The sequence below is a fragment of the Arvicola amphibius genome, chromosome 12 (assembly GCF_903992535.2).
Source record: "Arvicola amphibius chromosome 12, mArvAmp1.2, whole genome shotgun sequence".
Lineage (NCBI taxonomy): Eukaryota > Metazoa > Chordata > Mammalia > Rodentia > Cricetidae > Arvicola > Arvicola amphibius.
In genome coordinates this window covers 165690119-165710657 of record NC_052058.2, presented here as the reverse complement: position 1 = coordinate 165710657, position 20539 = coordinate 165690119, and the positions used below count along the sequence as shown (strand labels likewise).

The 20539-nt window shown below is 54.6% G+C and overlaps 1 protein-coding gene across 1 annotated transcript in view; it reads right to left on the bottom strand.

Annotated features, from left to right (window-relative positions):
• Positions 1 to 20312, bottom strand: part of Gdpd5 (glycerophosphodiester phosphodiesterase domain containing 5) — a 76701-nt gene extending 56389 nt beyond the window's left edge. Inside the window, exon 1 of the mRNA XM_038313729.1 lies at positions 19612 to 20312. The gene's annotated coding sequence lies outside the window, so the exon portion shown is untranslated. The remainder of the gene's footprint in view (positions 1 to 19611) is intronic.
• Positions 20313 to 20539: the final 227 nt, after the last annotated feature.

The following is a 20539-nucleotide window of genomic DNA, read 5'->3' as shown; positions in this document are numbered from 1 at the left end:
CAGTCAGCACTCCTTAGGCCTTATCTCCTAATCCTGTCGAATCTAAAGCCACTGCCAGGCTCCGCCACCTTCCAGGAACCCTACATCCTCCAAATGGCAAGCACCTGACTTTGGGATCCCAAATTCCCTGGGACTGCTAGAATTCCTGGACCCCAGGGCACCATCATTCTCCAAGATGGACAGCCCTCTGCCAACTCTATCTTTGCTCCTGGAGTGTGACCACTGGGGCACAGCTGCCATCGTCTCCCAACAGCCTGCTGGACCGAGCCGGAGCCCCTGCACGGGGTTGGCTGAGGTCATCTCTCACCTCTCTTCCTTAACAGTTTAATTCCTGAAAACCATTCTCACATGGCTCCTGCGTCTGGGCCGTGTGACCTCAGACACCCAGAGGTCCGTGTCATTGCCGGTATGGGGGAACTGAACGCACAGAGACCCCCATCGGCCAGGCAATAAACCACAAACTCTATTGGAGGTCTTCCCGAATGGCCCACTGCTTCCATCATCTGGATGTCCCCACATGCCGTAGCTGTTGCCTCCTGGTCCTCTGGGCTCACCCTTCCTTGTTCTTACCACTAGAAGGAAAAGGGAAGGCTCTGTGGACGGTCCCGGGAAAATGACTCAGTCCTCAGACTCCTAGCTGGCTCTGACCCTGGTTTTTTTTTTTTTTTTGGTCAATCCTTGTGAACCAGGGCGGGTCTGACATTCTGGGAATGCAGGGAGACTTCAAACTAACTCCATGAAAACAAGTTGTAAAAACACTGGCCACCCCTCAAAGCGCTCGCTTGCTCGGTCGGTCGGATGATAGGCTTGGTCAGGGTTGAACAAGTTCATCAGGAGGGAACCCACAGCAGGAAAGACATAGGCTAGACTCAAAGGAAGAACTTCCCAGTAATTGAGACCTGGGATCAGGGCTGGGTCTGGGCGTGGTCTCTTTGCAAACAGGCAAAACAGCATTCTGACCCTCCAGGACCTTCTTGCCTGAACTGTCCGTGAGGCAATCCCTCAAGCACTGAGCAGGCCACACTCACACATTCCCAAGCTCCATGCCTGACCCGTGCCTGCTCCAGGAGACTCCTGCTGGGTGCTGTTCTATAGACGGGAAGGCAAGTGGGGCCGGGAGGTGGGCAGCACTTTGGACAGGCTGCCCCTACAATCCCTCATAGGTTTCTAAGTCCCACGGTTGCCCGTATGGAAAGAGCGTCTCCTCAGGCACCCTCAACCCTGTTCCTGAAGACACAACAAGTCCTTAGGGTACCTGAACCCCCTGCAGACAGGCTCCTTCTAGCCAGGAATACACAGGCCTGAGTGTCCCAGGCAATCACATCCAAAACCAGCCTGCTCGTCTTTCTCCTTCCAGAAACTTCTGGAAGAGTCGTCCACGCTCCTGTTACCACTTCCTCCCTCTGTCCCATCGAGTTCACCAGCAGCCTCCTGGCAGGACACCTCTTTGTCCTTGGCTAACAGTGGCCTGGCCCTCCTGGAAAGGCTTCCCGGAAGGAACCGCTTGCTCCCAGCCCTTATTTCTCTCCCCTGTGCAGCATGGCTGCTCAGTGAGCTCGGCCACCGGGACCTTAACACACCAGGACTTATCTTAGGATCTGAGTAGCCTGCCCAGGTCATCTGTCTTGCACCCCCACCCCCTCCCCGACTGTGCACCACAGTGGCCAAGTAGGAGCCCATCCCTCTCCCTTGGGCCTGCCCCCCTCATCTCTCCTCTCAAGGGCCTCCAGCTCCTGACTCTCAGTGAGATGAGATTCACCCTCCCACTCCCTCTGCCTTGGATCCCTTAACCTGTAATGCAGAAGGCCCTGCACCTCTGTTCCCACCCCTTCCCAGCTGTGTTCTTTAGAGTCATGGCTCAGTTCCTCCTGCAGGAAGCTCTGGTTGCCCCACAGACTGCTTCAGGATGCCTTCAGCTGTTTCCAGCATCACCCAAATGAAGCACCATGTCAAAGACTCAGGCTGGCTCTGAAGGCAGTCAGCTGTGTCTGCACTGACCCACGGTCCCCAGGGCAAGGGCGTAAGCCGTCCTCTGCTCCTCCAGGAGCTCTTTATGAGTCACCTCACTTTATTGCTGCTTTCTAGAGCTTTCGCAAGTGCTCAGAGAACATGGAGTGTGCCCCTTAATATGCATGCACTGCCACACGCAAACACACACATACAGGCAAAAATGCACAAGGCAGGCATGTGTGTGAATGCACACACCCAGGAGAAACACTGGCACCAGCACATAGGCTCCTGGAACACAGAGACAAGCCTACGGGACATGAACATCCTGGGGACAGAATGGAACCTGGATCGTGGTTGCCCTGAAGCCACCAGTTCAGGGGTGCAGTGGATCCGGCCAGTCCTGGTGGGCCACCTGATCTGCCTGAACCCCAAAGAGTGAAGAAGGAAGGCAAGGGATGCAGGGGACAGAGCAGGCTACCAGGTGACTTTGGCCCCACCAGGCCTTCTGCTAAAGCAGGACTCATCCCCTACCGTGGAGCCAAACTGAACAGAGTAAGCCATGGGGTCTGATCTACTGGAAGGAGGAGAGAGCCCAGGTACACAAGTCACACTCAAAGCTGATGTAGATGACGGGAAGAAACACGGCTTGAGCAGCAGCTGCCTGCCCCCTGCAACCCCAGCACCTCCCAAATTCTCCAGAGTACACCACTAGCCTCCCCACGGTGGCAGTGCAGGCCCTCACACCTTACTCTGCACCTACAGATCAAGGACAAATGTCGTGTGCAATGCTTTTCCCAGCCAGGCCCCACCACCTGGAGCTGTGTCCACATAGCTCCGGATTCCCCTCGTGCCGAACCCGTGTCTATAGTCTCTACTTGACAAACTCCTATAGATCCCTCAACAGCCACACAGACAGTGCGCCTCTGTCCCTAGGGCTGGCTTCAGTAGTGGCAGCCAGGTCCTGCAGCCAGCGCATCATGAGTAAATTGCATATGGTCACAATCACGCTCGGCTATATATAGCTCCTCCAGCTTATACGCGATGCCTAGGCATTGTTCGAGGCATTTCCTGTTTTGACTCACGTAGCCCTCACAGACAGGGGCAGATTGGATTACCAGAGACATCTGCGGCAGCACTGCCCATCCCCCAGCGATCCCCTTTGGTGTTACTCTCGCCTTCCCGTGCAGAACTGAGATTCCGTATATCTATGTTCGACGGTGGGAGAGCCTGGAAGTTGGCTGAGGGGACACTCGGAACTCCCCGAGGCCGTGTCTTCTAAGGGAACACGTGAGCGTGCTCCAGCAGGAACTCTGAATCACTCTGTAGGTGCTTAGGCTGCGTATGTACCATCACGCTTTGGGAGGGCTCAACCAGGTATAAAGTCTGTTTGTTTGGAGACAGGGTCTAATGGTAATAGTCCTGGTTAGTCCCAAACTTATTAGGTAGACCAGGCTGGAGGGGAGAACAAGGAGCTGGTGCTTTGGTCTCATGGCCCTGCCCCAAGCAGCCTCTGCCTGGTTTGTGGAAGAGACTCTGAGAACCAAAAGGGTTTCACTTAATTCAGACTCAGCTGGCCTACATGTGCGGACCTGCTTGCTATGTGCATGACAGGGCCACAATCCCCAACTCCAGGACAGCGTTTCTCCGGTTCCACACAGGATGCCAAAAGTAGGAAAGACTCAACCATATAGCAAAGCGTGATTTCCTATAATCATAAGGATAAATAAGCTCTTCCCTCCCTGGAGCTGTCTAGAAGACACTGCCTCTGGCTCCTTCCCTGACTCTCAGCAACCCTGTCCTCCAGCAGCACAGGGTGGGTAAGACACTGGTTCCCAGCCATGACTCTGCTAAGCCACATCAGGACCCACACCAAGCATCCTTGCTATGGCCACCAGGTAGGTTAGATGAAGCCAGGCACCCGATGCTGAGGCCAGGGCTGGCGCTGGCACACAGTAGGCACTGGCGCTGGCACACACACAGTAGGCACTCAGTAACAGCCACTACCCTCAGCTCTCTGCTTTCAGACAAAGAGCCATCTTATTGATCAGTTTGTTCCACCCAAAGGCTGGTTTGTTTGTGTATTTGAATGGTCCCAGAAGACATCCCCCCGGGGACACTATGAGACTGGATGCCCAGGGGAGAGGAGTTGGGAGAAGCCATACTCCACAGAAAAAGAAAAAAAAATGTCATCCTCTGGGACCAAGCTGGGAAACTCTTGTCAGCTGCCTATCCACCCAGGAGAGCCCGGGGGGCCCCAGATGCTACTTAATAAGCTCCCTGGTGCCTGGCGGGAGGCTGATGCTCAGAGCCTTCTATTAGCTAAACAGAACCCGGTCGGTGCCTGGCCCGCACTGCCCAGAAGAACCTGGCAAGCCCACATGGCCACTCACTGCAGCCCTGAAGCCTGAGTTGAGCCAGGCCACTGGAGGGCCTCAAGATGGCCCAGGACCCCAAGGAGGGACGGACTACCTTGGCTGGTTGTAGCTTGGATTCTATGACCCGCTAAGGCCAGTACCAAGTAAAGATTTCGTCAAACCAAGGCTCTAAGGTCCCATGAGTCAAGTCAGTATTTTCAAGATCCGGGGATGGAGAAATCTATGGTTGTAGAAGATCAAGGGTCTCAGATGGCTCTAAAGACAGGCCCTCCTGCCATACCTGCCCTTTCCCCACCCAGCCACGAAAGCAGAGGCTGTCGGTACCTCCCTGATTCTGAGTCCTCAAGCACTACAGCATAGCTGATAGATGCCACTCCCTCCAGTCACCCAACCTGTCCATGAGCCCTAGATGTCCCTTCACCCTCCAGCACTAGACACTGCTGGACAGGGTCACTGTGACTGTCCCGCCCCTGTTAAGCTAGTACAGCCCAATCACCACCAGCAGTGACCTGTCACAGCCTCAAAGTGGAGAAACCGGGTGAGAGCCTTTAGGGATCCTCTGCCTTTAGTGACCATAGTTTCTCCACATTGCTTCGCTTTTGCTGAAAACTTCTGGTACCAGCTCTTCAAACACTCTGTTTTGGATGGAAAAACGGGGGCAGAAAGAGGAAGATTGGCTACCTAAGGTCACATAGGGCCAGCAGAATCCTCCCTGGGTTAGGGGTCGCCAGTGGACACACCTTCGGGCTGCTGCCCACCACTGACCCTTCTCTGAGCCCTTCCTTTCCATCTACCCCAAACTGGGGCTCCCGGGACACGGCTGTCTTCTGTTCCCTGAGTCCCCAACACTGTACCATAAGGTCATCTGAGGGACAAGCTGAGAAGCGGGGGTGGGACAGTAAGTAGGACCACAGCCTCATGCCCAAGCCTGGCTGAACACACATGTGGTCTGTTGAGGACTGACCCTGAAACATGTAGGGGACACTTGTCAGGCACACGCAGCAGCTAATTAGCCAGATGCTCCATCAAAGGACGCAAACGAGGCTCACACCACCCATCTTCCATGGTCTGGCTGTCACCAGAACCAGGAAGCCAGTCTGAGCTGCTGGAGCCCCTGGGCTGTACTTGGGGCTGTGTCCCCAGGGCCTCCCAGTTCAGAAGTAGCTTCTGCTTTTCCTTCAATGCAGCATGCACTCCTTAGGTCACCTGAGCCCGAAGGTTTGCCTGGCTCCCCTGAAAGTGCCAGGCGCTGGGTGATTTGGAGTGACAGGTGCTAGCACACTTCCGCTGCTGCTCCTTCCTGGGCCCTGTGGAAATGGTCTCTTTTTTCGCTGAGGGAGACCACGGATCAAGTATCTAAAGTTCTCTCTTTCTTTGCTGAGGCCTGGAATTGGCTCTTCCTTCCCAGTGCACCCTGCTTGCTTTGACCTCGGCCCGGCCTGTGAGGTCAAGCCGCTTCAGCAACCCTTTATAATCAAGGTCAGAAAGGTCAGCTGCAAATCCAAGGGGGCACAGGCACAAGTGTGGAACCCCAGACCGAGTCCTCTATCACCTGTTCTAAGTGTGGAACCCCAGACTGAGTCCGCTACTCACCTGTTCTGAAAGACAGGAGGTGGGTTAGAGAGTGGAGGTGGTGGTGGGGTGACTCAGTGCTAGCGTGCTATTCTAGTATGCACAAGGTCTTGAATGCATAAGCCCCTGATTCTATACACAGGAGAGAGAGAGAGAGAGAGAGAGAGAGAGAGAGAGAGAGAGAGAGAGAGAGAGAGAGAGAGAGAGAGAGCGCCGGGGACTGTCTTTTCTCTGTAACCAGCTTAAGTTACATTGCTACGCTATTACATCCTTTCAGCTGCTGCCACCCCTAGGCCTCTCCCACCCACCAACCGAAGCGTAGAAAACATCTGGACTGTCTCTGGGGCAGCCTTGCCAGCTGTCTGTTCTCCATTCTGCTCTGATGGGGCCAGGACACCATCTGGGAGCTGTAGGCATAAAGGCAAGAGGAGGGACCCTCAGGATTGAGGAGGATGGGAATGCTTTCTAGAGCCAGCCCTTGAGACCCCACCCTGGCCAGAGTTGCTCTGACCAAGCACCCTACGGTGCCAGGCTGCTGGTGCCTGGAATGGATGCCCTGGGCTCTGATGAAATGATATCCGTTGCCCTAATGATACCTCCTTAAAACCAGTAGGGAAAGGGAGTGGGTGTTAGAGTGGCATGTGCCAGCATACCTGGTTATATACACTGTTGGGGATGGAGCCCAGGGATTTCTCGGCAAGCACTCTACCCACTGAGCCATACCCCCCCAGTCCCTCTAATTCGGTTTATAATATGTATCCATGCTATCTCCCTAGATCAGCACAAATGCCTTGTATGGGAGTTACTATTAGCCTCATCTGGCAGAGGACGGAACTAAAGATGGCAGACTGTGGAGTCTTCCAGAGTTCCTACACTGTCAGCTGCATGCACCAACCCTCATTTCAGCCTGGCTCAACTCACCTCTCCAGCTCCACCCTGCTCTGCTTTGAGATCTGGGGTCATAGCAGAGCCATCAGTGAGGTGACCAGGGCTACCGACCGCTGAGGCAAGGTAAAAAGAGAAGAGCAGTTCACTGGCAAAAGGTGGCCAACCCAACCCAGGGGCCTCTGATTCCTCCCAGCTGGGGTAACCAGGAGGCCCTCAAGACCAGAGGAAAAGCAGGCATGCCCAGAACTCCTCTTAGCCTTGCCTAACCACAATAAGAGGACCTGAGGCGCACAGAGAAGAACCTGCTTAAAAATCCAGCCGGTCCACCCATGCCAACTGGGCACTAGCCAAGCGCTGGGGACACTGGGACGACTACAACTTGGCCCCGGCCCCCAGGGCACTCCTGGTCAGCTAAGCGTCCACTCAGCTGGTATTTTGACATTCCTTATCTACCCAGCAACCTCTCCAGTGGTTTCCTCTGCTCCCATTGTCCAAGGAGCAAGCATCCCCATACACTGCTACCTCTACGTAGACGTCTGATCCAGTTCTTTCTTCTCTGAGACTGCTGAACCCCACCCCTGCCCCACCCCACCTCCCGTGTGGCATCTCACTACAATGCCAAGTCCAGGCCAACGGGTCAGGAGGCAGCGTCCTGTGCTCTCCGCCCTCCCTCCTCTTTTAGGCCCCACACGCTCCATTTGACTCCTACAGCAGCTGAGAATCTCCGCCTAGGGTGATTGGTCCTCAGGAGCTCATAACTGATGCCAAGCAGGGTCTAGGTGCAGCTCCGCCACACAGAATAAATGTGTCACCCGCCCACCCACCGCCACGACCTGGAACAATTAAAAACTTGCTTTTTCCTTTTAAGGCTTATATGTGTCTTTCTTTAAAAACCCCTAGTGGGCTGGGAAATGAAATGGAAGATTCTTAGTCAGACGTGTCTTGGCATTTTCTAGGGCTGGCTGTGTGCCTGGCCTGCAGTCGGTGCCTGAGACAGGTCTGATTGGTGCACGAAGAATCAACACATCTCTACCTTCCACATGTCCTACAGCTTGAAGCTCTACTATTATAGCCAAGCCTGTCTTGCACCGGTGTCCTCAAGATATCTCTGGAATATAAACAGTCCTAAGCTGAGAAACGAACTTCTTCCTGGGCAAGGCAGCCTGGTGACAACTCGCCTGGCAGCTTGTCCCAGGTTCCAGGCCTCCAGACAAACTTGGGAGCCTGGCATGATAAGGCGCATCTAAAATCACACTTAGAAGGGGCACACAGGACGGACAGATGGACGGACGGACGGACGGACAGCCTGGAGTTCAAGGCCGCCCTGATTAAATGAGACCCTGTCTCAAAAACAAAACACAACACAAATGTCACAAGTTTGAGAAAGGCTAACTGTGCACTGCTACCTGCTTGTAACATAGGGAAAGCCCTTAGAAGGTTCCAAGTTATATATGAGGGGCTATGGCTCTCCAGAGCACAGTTGGGAATCAATTCAAGTCCCTTGCAGGACAGTGTGTGTGTGTGTGTGTGTGTGTGTGTGGTGTGTGTGTGGTGTGTGTGTGGTGTGTATGTGGTGTGTGTGTGTTTGTGCGTGTGTGTGTGGTGTGTGTGTTTGTGCATGTGTGTGTATGGTGTGTGTGTGTGTGTCTGTGTGGTGTGTGTGTGTGTGTGTGTGTGTGTGGTGTGTGTGTTTGGTCTCCAGGAAAGGCCACAGTGGATTCACCATTTAATAGAGGCAGATAGTCCAACCTCTGCCCCTACCACCAATTCTTGGTGACAGACAGAAAAGAAGGTGAGACCACAGAACCTGCAAACAGAACAGAGGAAGGGGACAGTCAAGGGCGGCCTGGAGATGTACCAGGTATGCACTGTCCGCAGAGGAGGTGTCCAGATTCCTCCCTAGACTATCGTGGAGATTCAGGGTGGTGAGGCAGGCAGAGGCAGAAATCCAGTGCCAGCATTCACTCTATGCACCATGACTTCCCTGTCTTCTGCCAGAAGGGTGTGGTCATGCTAGCCAAGTACAGCCACTACAGAAATCTTTCACCAGGATGGATGGAGTCCTCAGCCAGGCCCAGGGCACCAGCAGCTGGCTGGATAGGAATGAAGGAAGGCAAATAAGACCAGCCAATTAGAAAAGACACTCAGGCAAGTACTGGAGGAGAAGGAAGGGGGCTGGGATGCAGGAAGATGTTTGTGGACAGCAGGATGGAGGGATGGGGAGACTGGGGCCAGAACATAGTCAGGGCTGCAGGCATAGCCAGAGCAGGCACTCAGCAAAGCAGGCAAGTTCTGTAAAGCCCATCCATGCAGGAAAAGAACCATCTCCCTGTTGGGAGCAGTGAGACCCCAGATCCTGAATTTCTTGTAATTCCCTGATCTGAGTGCCTACAGCTGCTCTGAGCACGAGACCTTCAGGAGTTCCTGATGGCAGGAGAGTGGTTTCTGGTGGGTTTGGCTGGGGCGTGGCTATCTCTATATAATCTGCCCCTGAACACAATAAAGGGGGCATTCTTGGGGAATTCAAGGATGACCCGTGTCTCTGTCTGTATGTGTTTGTGTATTTTGACCTCCAGCCCCTTGCCTGAAGCTTGCGAACTGGGTGCCAGCGCACCGAATGCAGACACGGGTGCACGGTGCACGGCAATTGGAGGTTCCCACCTCCCACAGAGATATCGGCAATTGGAGGTCTCCACCAAGATTTTGGCATCTCCCCACTCCAGGCTCCCGCCCCAAACAATGCAAATGGTTTTTCAGGTATGATGAGGAGAGGAAGCCGTTGGGCATGACACATGACACATTCCTCCACTGCCTGGAAGACAGCTTCCTGCACCTAACCATTTGGCATACTCAATGCACGAGGCATTTTAAAAATATCTACTACGTTCCAGGCAAGTGCTGCTTGGCACTGTGGACAAGAGGCCACCGCAGGCACCAGCGCTACACACGAAAGTGTCTGAGTAAATGATGCAGCAGTTCACTTGAGGGTAAAAGCGAGGTTTCATTGGAAAAACAAATACCCACCCCCCCCACACACACACTCACCACATACACACAGACTGGAAGCCTGGATAAACAAACCACATCACGGAGTGACCTCAGACGGTCACCTTGCTTCGACTCTCCGTCCTCTCATCTGTAAAGTGAGGCTGATGGTAAAAACCACAAAATTGCATCAGGCACAGGCTGAGCACTCCCTCATTCAACTCGTAGAGCCAGCACGGGGTCTCTAGCTGTGTGTGAGAGAAGATCCACCAGAAGGTGGGAGTCCCGGGCAGGCCTGCTTCCAGAACCTACCCTCATTGCCTTCCTAACAAACATTCCTCGCAGACTGTGGGGAACTCGGAGACATTGCAATAGTAATGCTTTGCAAGGCTACACTGGTGTGTGTCCAAGGCAACAGGAAGGAATCTTGAGTACCCTGTGATACCAAAATGCGTAAGTTCCCAAGGCTTGCAGAACCGGCAGGGTCCAGAACGCCCAGGGGGAGTAATCCATACTCCCGAAGCTTACTCTCCTTGCCCATTGCCCACAGAGCAGAGTTCCGCCTGATGCCAGCTCTCCCAGATGGGGTCGGCTTTGCCCTGCCTATCCTGCCTTCCGCCCCTGTCCATCATCTGGAGGGTCCTGCTTGGTCTGGGTGACAGAGGGGAGTCTCCACGGTCCCTACCCAGCCCCTAACAGGTTGTGGGATCTCTACTAACCTCGCTGAACCTCTCTCTGGCTTCCCACTTGCAGCAACTGAAGAGATGGTAGGGTGGTTGGTTCTACCGAGGGGAAAGTGCTCAAGCAAGTCAGAGTCGCCCGAGCAGTTATCTGGGTAGGTAGGAGAGACCATTGTCTGGTCCGAGGAGGGAGACATCACTCCACCCATCAGATCGCCAACTGACCGTAAGCTCACCACCTCTGGGAGCCTCAGCCTGAATGATGAATTATTCAGATCCTCCATCACAAGCCACCAGCGGAGCCCTTGCCTACTCCACTCTCGGGTTGTCTGGGGCCCAACAATAAGAAAAAGACCATGAAGCTAACTGCACATCTTTGCTAGAGAGACCTGGGCTCCGAATGCAGAAATCCTCTAGAACCCTGTGGGTGAAAGAGGTTTAGTAGCCTTAAGCCCCACGGCAGGACAGCAGGCCACCAGCATGCAGGCTTCTGGCTCAGGCCAGGGCTCTCTCCTCTGCCCTAGAACCACACAGTTTGGGGTGTGAGTATTTAGGACAGTTCACATACCTACCTACCCTCTACCCTGGGCAGAAGGCTCTGCTAGCGACAGCTGGGACGCTGCACTCTAGGATGAACACTGGCTGCCCCTTTGCTCTGTTCCCCACCTCGCTGCTGGGAGCTTTAGGGTGGAGGAGGGGCTCAGTCCGCCCCTGCACAGTCCCCAGGGAAGATGAAAGGGATTCCAGCTATGGAACAACGGACTTCAGTGAGAAGCCGGAAAGAACTTCCTGGAGAGGCAGTAAGGATGGCACAGAGGAGCAGGGTGAGGGTGGCTGCAGAACGTCCTGTGAAACGTAAGATGCTGTCTTACCCATTACGTCATTGTATCTTTGAACAGTGTGGACAGTAAGTGTCGCCAGGCTCACGGGTGTGCAGCTAAGGCTCAGACAAGCTTAGCGACTGAAATGAGGACAGACTGTGGGATGTTACAGGTGGCATGCGGAGGTTCTCTCTCTCCACAGGACTCTGCTCTGAGCATTGAGACACTGCCCCTGTCACTGATGCCCAGGTGTGAGCTGTGAGGGAAGCAGCAGCAGGGGGCCCTTAGGGGCTAACTGCAAGGGTTCTGTGTCCTAGGCCTGTGCAGTTATGTTCTGCAGACACCATCAGCATCTTTTGGGACCCCCTAGCATCTCCATGCCAAGTGCTCAGTCCCGTCTCCTGTACTGTCCCTTTGCCAGGCACCTCCCAAGTTCAGAATCTGTCCTTCACACCATGCCGCCTGTTCCCTGCTTAGACGTAGTCCCACATGCTCCCCACATCCCCCATTACCAATGACGACTTTCTACCATAGCTTGTGGGTTCCGTATCCCCTTACTGGCCTTCAGGAGACCTGAGCTCAGGGTAGCAAGGCCTGAGAAAGCATCAGAGACAAGTGGTGGCAGCTGTCATCTCTAGGAAACATTGAACACAGCCACCACAGGGCTGGCTTTGAGCTGGCTTGCAGCGGGCCCTATGCACCTACCAGTAGTGTCTTCATGAACTTTGCCCACTGGGAGATAAGGTAAGGCCTCCTCATCGGAGGCTACGTTCATCCTGACTTGCTGGGGGAGGCAGAGGTGGAGAGGAGGTAGCCCCAGAACCGTGTTTTTGAGAGGATTATATCAGCCCATGTGTTTTGGCATGGGGACACCCCCCTCCCCCCCAGCTTGCTACACTAGCAGGCTGAGCGTGACTCCCCAACAGCCTCATTCACACAGGAAAACTCTGCTCAACGATGAAATGACTTGTCGGTTGTCACCTTGCAGGACGTGACAAAGCTGAGACTCCAAGTGCAAGTGTCTGTGCCTCTAACCCCACCGGCTCCACCCTCCCAATATATATGGACCCTACACTATATCATGGACTGAATTGGCTGGCAATACAGGGGGTGACTTCAGCGGGGCCAACTGCTGGTGAGGGGCTTGCAGAGGCCTCCGATGTCCCCCAGACACCCTCCCCTCACTGGAAAACAAAACACCCCTCTGACATTCTCCAGTTCTCCCAGGTGGGACCAGGGCCTTGTGGGCGGGGCTGCCGGGTATCCGGGTTGGAAAACAAGCAGATTCACACAAGGCTCCATTGTTACAGGGAGTCTGACGCTTTGACCATTAAAACAAAACCAAGCAAAAGAAGTGCTGACTATCACTTACGGGAAAGAGGGGCAATAAGAGGGCTGCAGAGATGGCTCGGTGGTTAAGAGCACTGCCTGCTCTTCTAGAGGACCTGGGTTCAATTCCCAGCAACCACGTGGCAGCTCACAACTGTCTGCAATTCCGGTTCCAGGGGAACCTGACACCCTCTTTGGCCTCTGATGCACAGACATACAAAGCAGACAAAACACCCATACACATGAGATAAATAAATACAAGTTACTTTTCTTTAAAAAAAAAAAAAAACAATGGGAAGAACCCCAAGTCTAAGGGCTCACCCTTCCCCCACCCAGCCCGACCCCAGAAACCTGGTACAAGCAGGTGGCTGGGACAGTTGGATCCAAGGACTGAGTTCAGTGAGGCCTCTGTTGCTTTCCCTGCGACCTTTCACCATGCACTGGTCACATGACATGTCAGGCACGCACATTCCATGCATGGTCTCATCTTAGACAGAGATTATTGCTACCCCCATTCTCCGAACGAGGAAAGCAAGGCTGGAAACAGACACCAGAGGAGTGAAGCCGGTCAGACCGAGGCTCTTCCCGCCTGTCATGTCTCTGCTCAGAGAAGTCCCCGGTCAGCAGTGTAGCCAGGAGCTGCTCCTCCAATGGGCAGGGCTGTGGGATGCTTCGGGCTGCACTTGGAAGCCACAGGCAGGTCTCAGATGCCCCGTACTGAAACATTATGAAACTCTGATAACTGAGCCCAGCCCTTGTCTCGGGAGTAGCCCAGGCTTTCCCAGAGTTGAAGAAGGCCAGGAGCTACTGCAGCCACAGCTACCCCAGGAACCTCTTTAGGGAACAAAGGGATTTGATACTCTAATCCCATGGACTCAGCCTTCACAGCCAACCCTAGCGAAGACAAGCACAAGGGTGCCCACCCTGACCCCAGGGTGCCTCTGGGTGAGATTTTTTTAAGGATTCTTGGAGGGAAGGGGTCCTGACTCCCTTTATGTAGGAAAGAACTTTCTCTGAGTCTCTTGACTGAGACAGTGAAATGGGGGGTGGGGGGCACTATTTCTTATTTCTTTCTTCTTTTCTTTCTTGAGACAGGGTCTCTCTCCAGAGCCCCAGCTGTGCTAGAACTGACTGTGTAGACCAGATTGGCCTTGAACTCATAGGGATCTGCATGCCTTTGCCTTCTGCATGCTGGGATTAGAGATGTGGGCCACCATGCCCAGGTAGAGCACTTTTTGCAGAGTCCACTCATTCACAAGCTGGACAGCTACAGAGGGAAAGCCAGGGACCCCACTGTGACTGGCGACTTTGTGAGCCAGAAGATAAAAGAGCTCTGAGCAGATCTGTGCATTTGGCCCCCAGCCTGGGAAAGGTCAGGCCTTTCAGGCGGGCGGGCGGGCGGGCGAGCTGCCTATACTTCTTCCCCATCTGCCTTCTGGCCCTCCTACTGTGGATGGAGAGGTGGCAAGGGAGGGAAGGAGGCTAGAGGTCCTGGCCACCCTTAGGAAGAAAGACATGAGCCCAGCTCGTAAGCACCGCTTCCAGGAAGCCTTCCCTGATGCTCCGCTAGGCATCCTGGCCCTGATCTCCCTAGTCATTCTGTACTGTCCTTGTTCCTGTGTCCTCTTCTCCTCACCAGCCTGTTCATTCACACCGCAGAGCAACTGCCCTTTGCCTGGGATCCATTCCAACACCCTTCCTGAGCACCTGTTCCCTCTCGGCAACCTGCTTGGCACTGGTGACATGAATAACAACAGTTTACCATTCACGGAGTCCTTGCTACATCTGGGGCTGTGTGTGTGTGTGTGTGGTGTGTGTGTGTGTGTGTACGTGCGTGCATGTGTGTGTGGGTGTGCGTGTGTGCGTGTGTGCGCGTGTGTGTGTGTGTGTGCAGGATGCCAGGGACTGAACCCAGGGCCTTGAACATATTCAGAAAGTGCTCCACCTCTCAGCCAAACCCCAGGCTGTGCAGGGCCTTTTGAACAATTTATGTGTAGGTTCTATGTCATCCTCACAACAGCCCTGGGAAGGAGGTGATGTAATGAGCCCCATTTTACAGATGAGGTGACCTGCCTCAGCCATGTGAGTGGGACTGGCCCAGCCTCAAGAAATCACTTCTCAGCTTGGACTTCTGGCATCCATGTGTTTACCTGTGGTCAGTGTGTTTTCCCCACAGCCCACAGTCTCCACTGGTGTCACCTGTGGGTGGACGAAGGGTGGGGTAATGCTACCTCCCTGTTTAAAAAAAAAAAAAAGATTTATACTTGTTCTGTATCTGCTGGCGGGATCCCAAAAGGCTTGTCTCAGCTGAACCATTGCTGCTGCACAGGGTTTGAGATGTCAGGTCCCCAGAGAGCTCAGTCTTACTCCCTGCCCCAATCTCAGTCCAAGGAACCACCCCCCCAGGCCAACAACTGTCTGCTCATGCTCACACATGAAGCAGCATTTCCCATCCAAACTCACCCAAAAAGCCTCCTCCAGGATGTCCTCCCTGCCGTGCCCTGGATTCGGTTCCTGGACTCTTAGTTAACTTCTTAAGGCGTCATTCATTCATGAGGGCAAAGAGAGCAAGGCAAGGGGATTCACGGGAGGACCTGCCTGTGTGCTAAACCTCACCAGGTACTCTGTCTGCGTCTCACTAGGCCCCACACATACCACTAACAGCTCATAGGTAGGAAAACAGATGCCAGAACTGAAAGATTTGTGTCAGGGGCCACTTGCCTCCCCTATCCTAGGACAGCTACCATGTGACAGACACCCTGCAGGGCACTCAGGGGAGGGTTCTGCAGGCTGGCCAGCAGACAGATCTATCCTGTCCCCAGGCTAGTGGGGTGAATGGGGGCCATGGGAAGGCTGGGCTCTACCTGCTTGAGAGGAGTCTCGAGGACTTCTGGGTAGAGGCATCTCCAGGCCTGGAAGGACTCTACCAATCCTCCCCTAACCACAACAGAACAGTAGGCAAACCATGGCCCACAAAACTCTGGCACCCTACAGGCAGCAAAGCAAGGAGAAGCCGGCTGCCCTGCCAATGACCCCACAGTGGCCGGGCCAGCTGGCCTCTAGTCCTGCCAACCTGGCCTAACCCCGCCAGCTCTCAATCACGGCTAATGACCATGCTGCCTGCAGCCCAGGCCACCACCCTCCTTCAAGTGACCATAGTGCTCCTGGCCCAGAGATCAGCTAGGCTAAAATCACAGCTGCCTGTCCTCCCACATCCTTGAGCCCTGTACTGTGACCTCTTCCTTCTGCCAGGGTCACGAAGGACACTGCAGAGGACTGGAGACCATGGGTACTGGGACACTAAGCAAGACACAGAGGGGCTGACTCGCTGCTGGCAATATACCCGACCAGCCAGGACAGAGCCCAGGACCAGGGTTCAGCCCAGCACTGCCAGACACTGGCCTAGCAGAGAAGGCTTAAGTGCAGGCTCATCACATACAAAGATCGCTTTCGAGGTACTGGATGGAGCTGAGGGCATAGAACGGCTCCTAAAAGTTGGCTAAGTCTCCGTGCAGTGACAGAGAGAATCAAAGATTTCCCATAGAAATAGATGCAGGCCTGACTCCCTGTTCCCTGATGTTTCACTGAGAGAATTTTGACAAGACAGAGCGCTTCTCTGAGCACCAGTCTCTGGGCAAAAAACAGACATTCTGCAGGGTGACCATGATGGATATTGTATAAAGTGTGTGTCTAGAGTGTGCAGCCCATCCTAAGTAGTGAAGGGTATTACTATTACTAACATCGCCATGGTAGAATTATATGTGCATGTGTTTCCTAAACTATAGAATATTATTACTTTTATCATTATGCTATGACATGTTAAACACTTACAGGCGGCACCCCAGAGGGTTGGATGGTGCAGGAACATCTGGGGGTGGGGTTTGTGACCCAAATTGGGTTGAAGCAGATAGAAGTGAGCAGAGAGGGGCAGGCATGTGGCCCAGACTATCCCACAAGAAAAAGGGTAGCTTGGTGGTCACGTGTGGTGTGTTAAACAATGATGAGCAAGGAACCTGAGGCCCCATTAGCCACTACGGCTAGCAAAGCCACACCCAAGGCCTGGTCCCCACTTCACAGAGGGGCTCTAAGCAGGGCCTCCACTCCTCTCCCACCAGATTGCTCAGCACTGGTTCTGAATCACTAACCTGTTATTACCGCTCCAGAATTCTCCTCACCCCTCCACCTGCTGTGCCATTGCATTCCCTGACACCTAGGGGCTGCTCTGTGTGTTCACAGTGAAACACTTCTTCACTGACTACCATTGCTGCCCCCTGTTTTACTCATGTGACCCTACAGTTGGCCATAATGAACTTGAGAAGCGAGTCTCACTATGATAATTTTGCAGAGGGGAGAAAGAGTGGCCGTGTATGGTCAGATGCCTTGGCCTCCAGTCTCACCTTGAACAGGTGGCTCGAGCAGGGTTCCCTGAGGACCTCCCTGGCCACTCTCTCCTATCCGTCCCCCACATCTCTGGAATCTTAGCTCTACTGCTTGATCTTAGCTCAGCGACCTTAATCCTGACTGTTACCTATAGGTACCTGCGCTCCTCCCAGCAGCAGAGCGCTGGGAGGGTGATAGGTCCTTCTGGCTTCGTCCTGCTCATTCTTCCTCCTGCACATGTGTGTGTGTGCATGCACACACACACACTCACACTTGCACGTGCATGCTCAGCATAACCCAGACTGAGGCAATCTGGAGCCTCTGGCCTCTGGTGGGGCGGAAACCCGGCAAAGCTATTTCCCTAGCCTGCCTCCCAGTGAGGGGAATGATAAATTATTCACTGTGCCCTGCGCTTAGGGAGGCCAGACAATGGGCCAAAGGGAATGGACACCAGCTCCTGCCCCACAGGAAGCCACAGGAAGTGGGTGTGAGGACTGTTAGAATCCAGATTCTAGGTCTTGTAACTCAGGAAAGGTGGCAAAGGGAGTCTGGCCTTGCCCAGTGCCCGGCAAAGCCAATCAAAGTCTCCTGGCCTGCAACAGCCACCTGTGTTCTACCATCAAGTTTGAGAATTTTCCAGACTTCCTGGTCAAAACTCCAGTTTCCTTTCTCCACAGGGAAGGAAACGGATGGTTTGCTGTGTGTATCTGCAGCTTAGTTGCTCAGTTAATCTTGGTGGAAGAGCCATTCCACTCTCACAGAAAAACAGGGCTCAGAGGTGACAAGACTGCCCCATGGTCAGGACTGGCCACCTGTCACTTAGCCTCCAGTCTGCCACTTAGTCTAAGTGATTTCTACACCCGCTTGGCAGACAATTGATGCTCAAATAGTTCCTGCAGCAAACTCACCAGGCCTTGGCCAAAGATTTTACCTCTCTGGGCCTCAGTTTCCCACACAAGGGTAGCCCCAAATGACAAGCCCATACTGGGCACGTTCCACAAATGCCTTAGCACTCAACAGTTTGTCTGCGGGATCCTCCCCTTATCCGGGAAGGTAACAGTGTTTAGACTTCATGGGTGCCACATCAGGAGGCTCCCCGCAAACCCCTGCTCCGCCTCACCCGATATTCCCAGCACCATGTTCCTTACAGCACATGGTGAGATGAGATCACAGGTGTGAAATTAGTTCATCAAAGGAGAAGCTCTCTTTAGATGGCAAGGATTATTCTGAGGATTTGGATCCTCAGGCAGAGGTGGGGGAGGGGGAATCCCAAACCCCTTCTTCGCCTTCTGGGCCCCCCGAACCCCTCCAATCCCAGGAACAGGCTTTAAGACCCTGCTCCATCTCCCAGGGGCTTTCCAAGGTAATTTCCCCAGACTCCAGGGAGCCCAACACAACAAAGGTTAAACAGTCCCAGACCAAGGCCATATGCCTCCCCCTCCCCACCCAAAACAGGGCCCACAGAGTCTGTACCAAATATTCTATCACAACAGCCCCCTCCTACACAGATCCAGAGGCAGTGAGAGGAACTTCTGCCTGGGAATCGAGACACCTGGGCTGTGGCCCCAGACCTGGCAGTCCTAACCATAAGACCTGGAGAAGTTTTTCCTGGGCGGGAAGGGCCTTGCAGGTTCATCTGTAGCAACAGAGACTGAGGCCAAGCCTTGATCTGAGCCTCAGTCCAATCACACGCTCACTGCAGCCTCATACACGGTCACCCCAACCTCATAGCAGGGGTGAGGAAACCCAGCCACAAACCCCAAAGGTCTGAGCTGGGAAGAAGAGAGGACCCTTGATGGATGTTTGGAAATCTTTTTCAGGTCATCTTCTGGTTCAACCACTCACTGGCTTCAGGGCCTGGGGCAACCCTGCTTCCCCCTCCCCAAGTCTTCAGTGTCCCCATTAATAATGTCAAGAAGGGAAGGCGGGTGAGTTCTGAGGGACCTACAACTCCAACTTCCACATGGCTGTGGCTTGGCAACCAACATGGGGAGTCTCTAAAAGATCAGTAACTTGGAGACCCTGACTCTGGGAGGCCGGTTGATCCTCCAACCTGCATCCCCGGAAGAGACCTTTCAGAACTGGGAAGCTTCCCACCTCCGCCCTCAACGCTGGGTCACTTTCCCTGGGAAGTGGCATGTCTATAATCCAAGAGTCGCTGGTAAGGAGAAGTACCTCTTCAGTTTCGAGATCAGTGCTAGGATTTTAGATGTCCCTGTAGCCCCAACCTTAACAATCTCTGGCTTGCAAGCTACCTATTTCCTTTCTTCTCTCCACCCTCTTTGCTCTTTAAGCTCTCTTTATCTTCTCTGTTCTCCCCAGCCTAATCCTCCGCACCGAAAGTCCCTGTCACGCCTCAGTTTCCCCCTCCGTCCGCGCCCATAGCAATCACAATAGCTTTTATCTCAAGGAGGGGTCGCACAGAGCTTTCGCTAAGGAACGATTTGTGCAAGGGCGGGGCTCGGACCTGCACACAATGGGCACTCAATAAGTGCAGGTTTCACTTTGCTATCTTCTGCGCGCCCTCTCGTAAATAGTTGACTCTCTGCGGGTGTCCCCACGCCCTCCACTGACCCGGGCCCTGCCTCTAGGCTCCCGGGACCGCTCCCGCCGCGCATCCGGGGCTCTCACCTGCAACCTCGGCTCGCTGGAGATTGGAGCAAAAGAAGCCCCTGTGTTCTCTTTGGTGCAGGCACCCCCAAGTCCTTAGCCCAGGGCGGAGGAAGGTGGCAGTTTCGGCTCGCAGCACCAGACCAGGGGTTCAGTCTGACTGTCCTGCCAGCTTGGGACCCCTCACGGTGCGCTGGACCCGGGCGGCGCCAGTGTAATTTCAAGTCCGGCAGTCCGGTCCAAGGCAGCTGAAGGTCTGTGTTCTCGCGGAACCAGAGACCGGTGGGCGTCCCGGCTCCTCTATACTCAGGTCCGGGAGCGGGCCACCCTGAGCCGACCCAGGGGCGGAGGGAACACGGGTCGGAGAAGGGTCGGTATGATGGGGTCGGGCGCGTCCCGCCTCGGAGCTCCGGATCAAGCAGCTGCAGACCACCGAGCTGGCAAAATCCAGGCGCGGACCGCCGAGCTCGGACCGGCAGGGCAGGGCAGGGCAGGCGAGGCGCCAGCGGCCGGAGCACGGCAAAGTCTGCCCAGGTCCCGACACGGCTCGCTCTGCAAATCTGGGCGGACCTAGCCCGGCAGCGGACTCTGGAGCTCCGTGCCGCTGCTCCACTTCCTCCTCTTACCCGCTCCGCGCTCGCCGCTTGCTCAGCCCCGCGCCGCAGCCTCTGCCACCGCCGCTGTCACACTAGCCGCCCACCCCCACCCGAGCTGCAGACCGAGCCGAGCCGAGCCGAGCCGAGCCCCGCCGAGACAGCGCCCGAGCGCCCGCGAGCCTGGCTCCGCCCTCAGAGGGTGGGGCCAGAAGAGCCCCCGCCCCTAGCTGGGCCGCGGGCAAAGGCGGGACGTATGGGCAGCGCGAGCCAATGGGAGCCTGGAAAGAGGGCGGAACTCTGCTGAGCGTGGACTGGTGCGGCTGGAGGAGGACAATGAATGCGGTGGGCAGCTT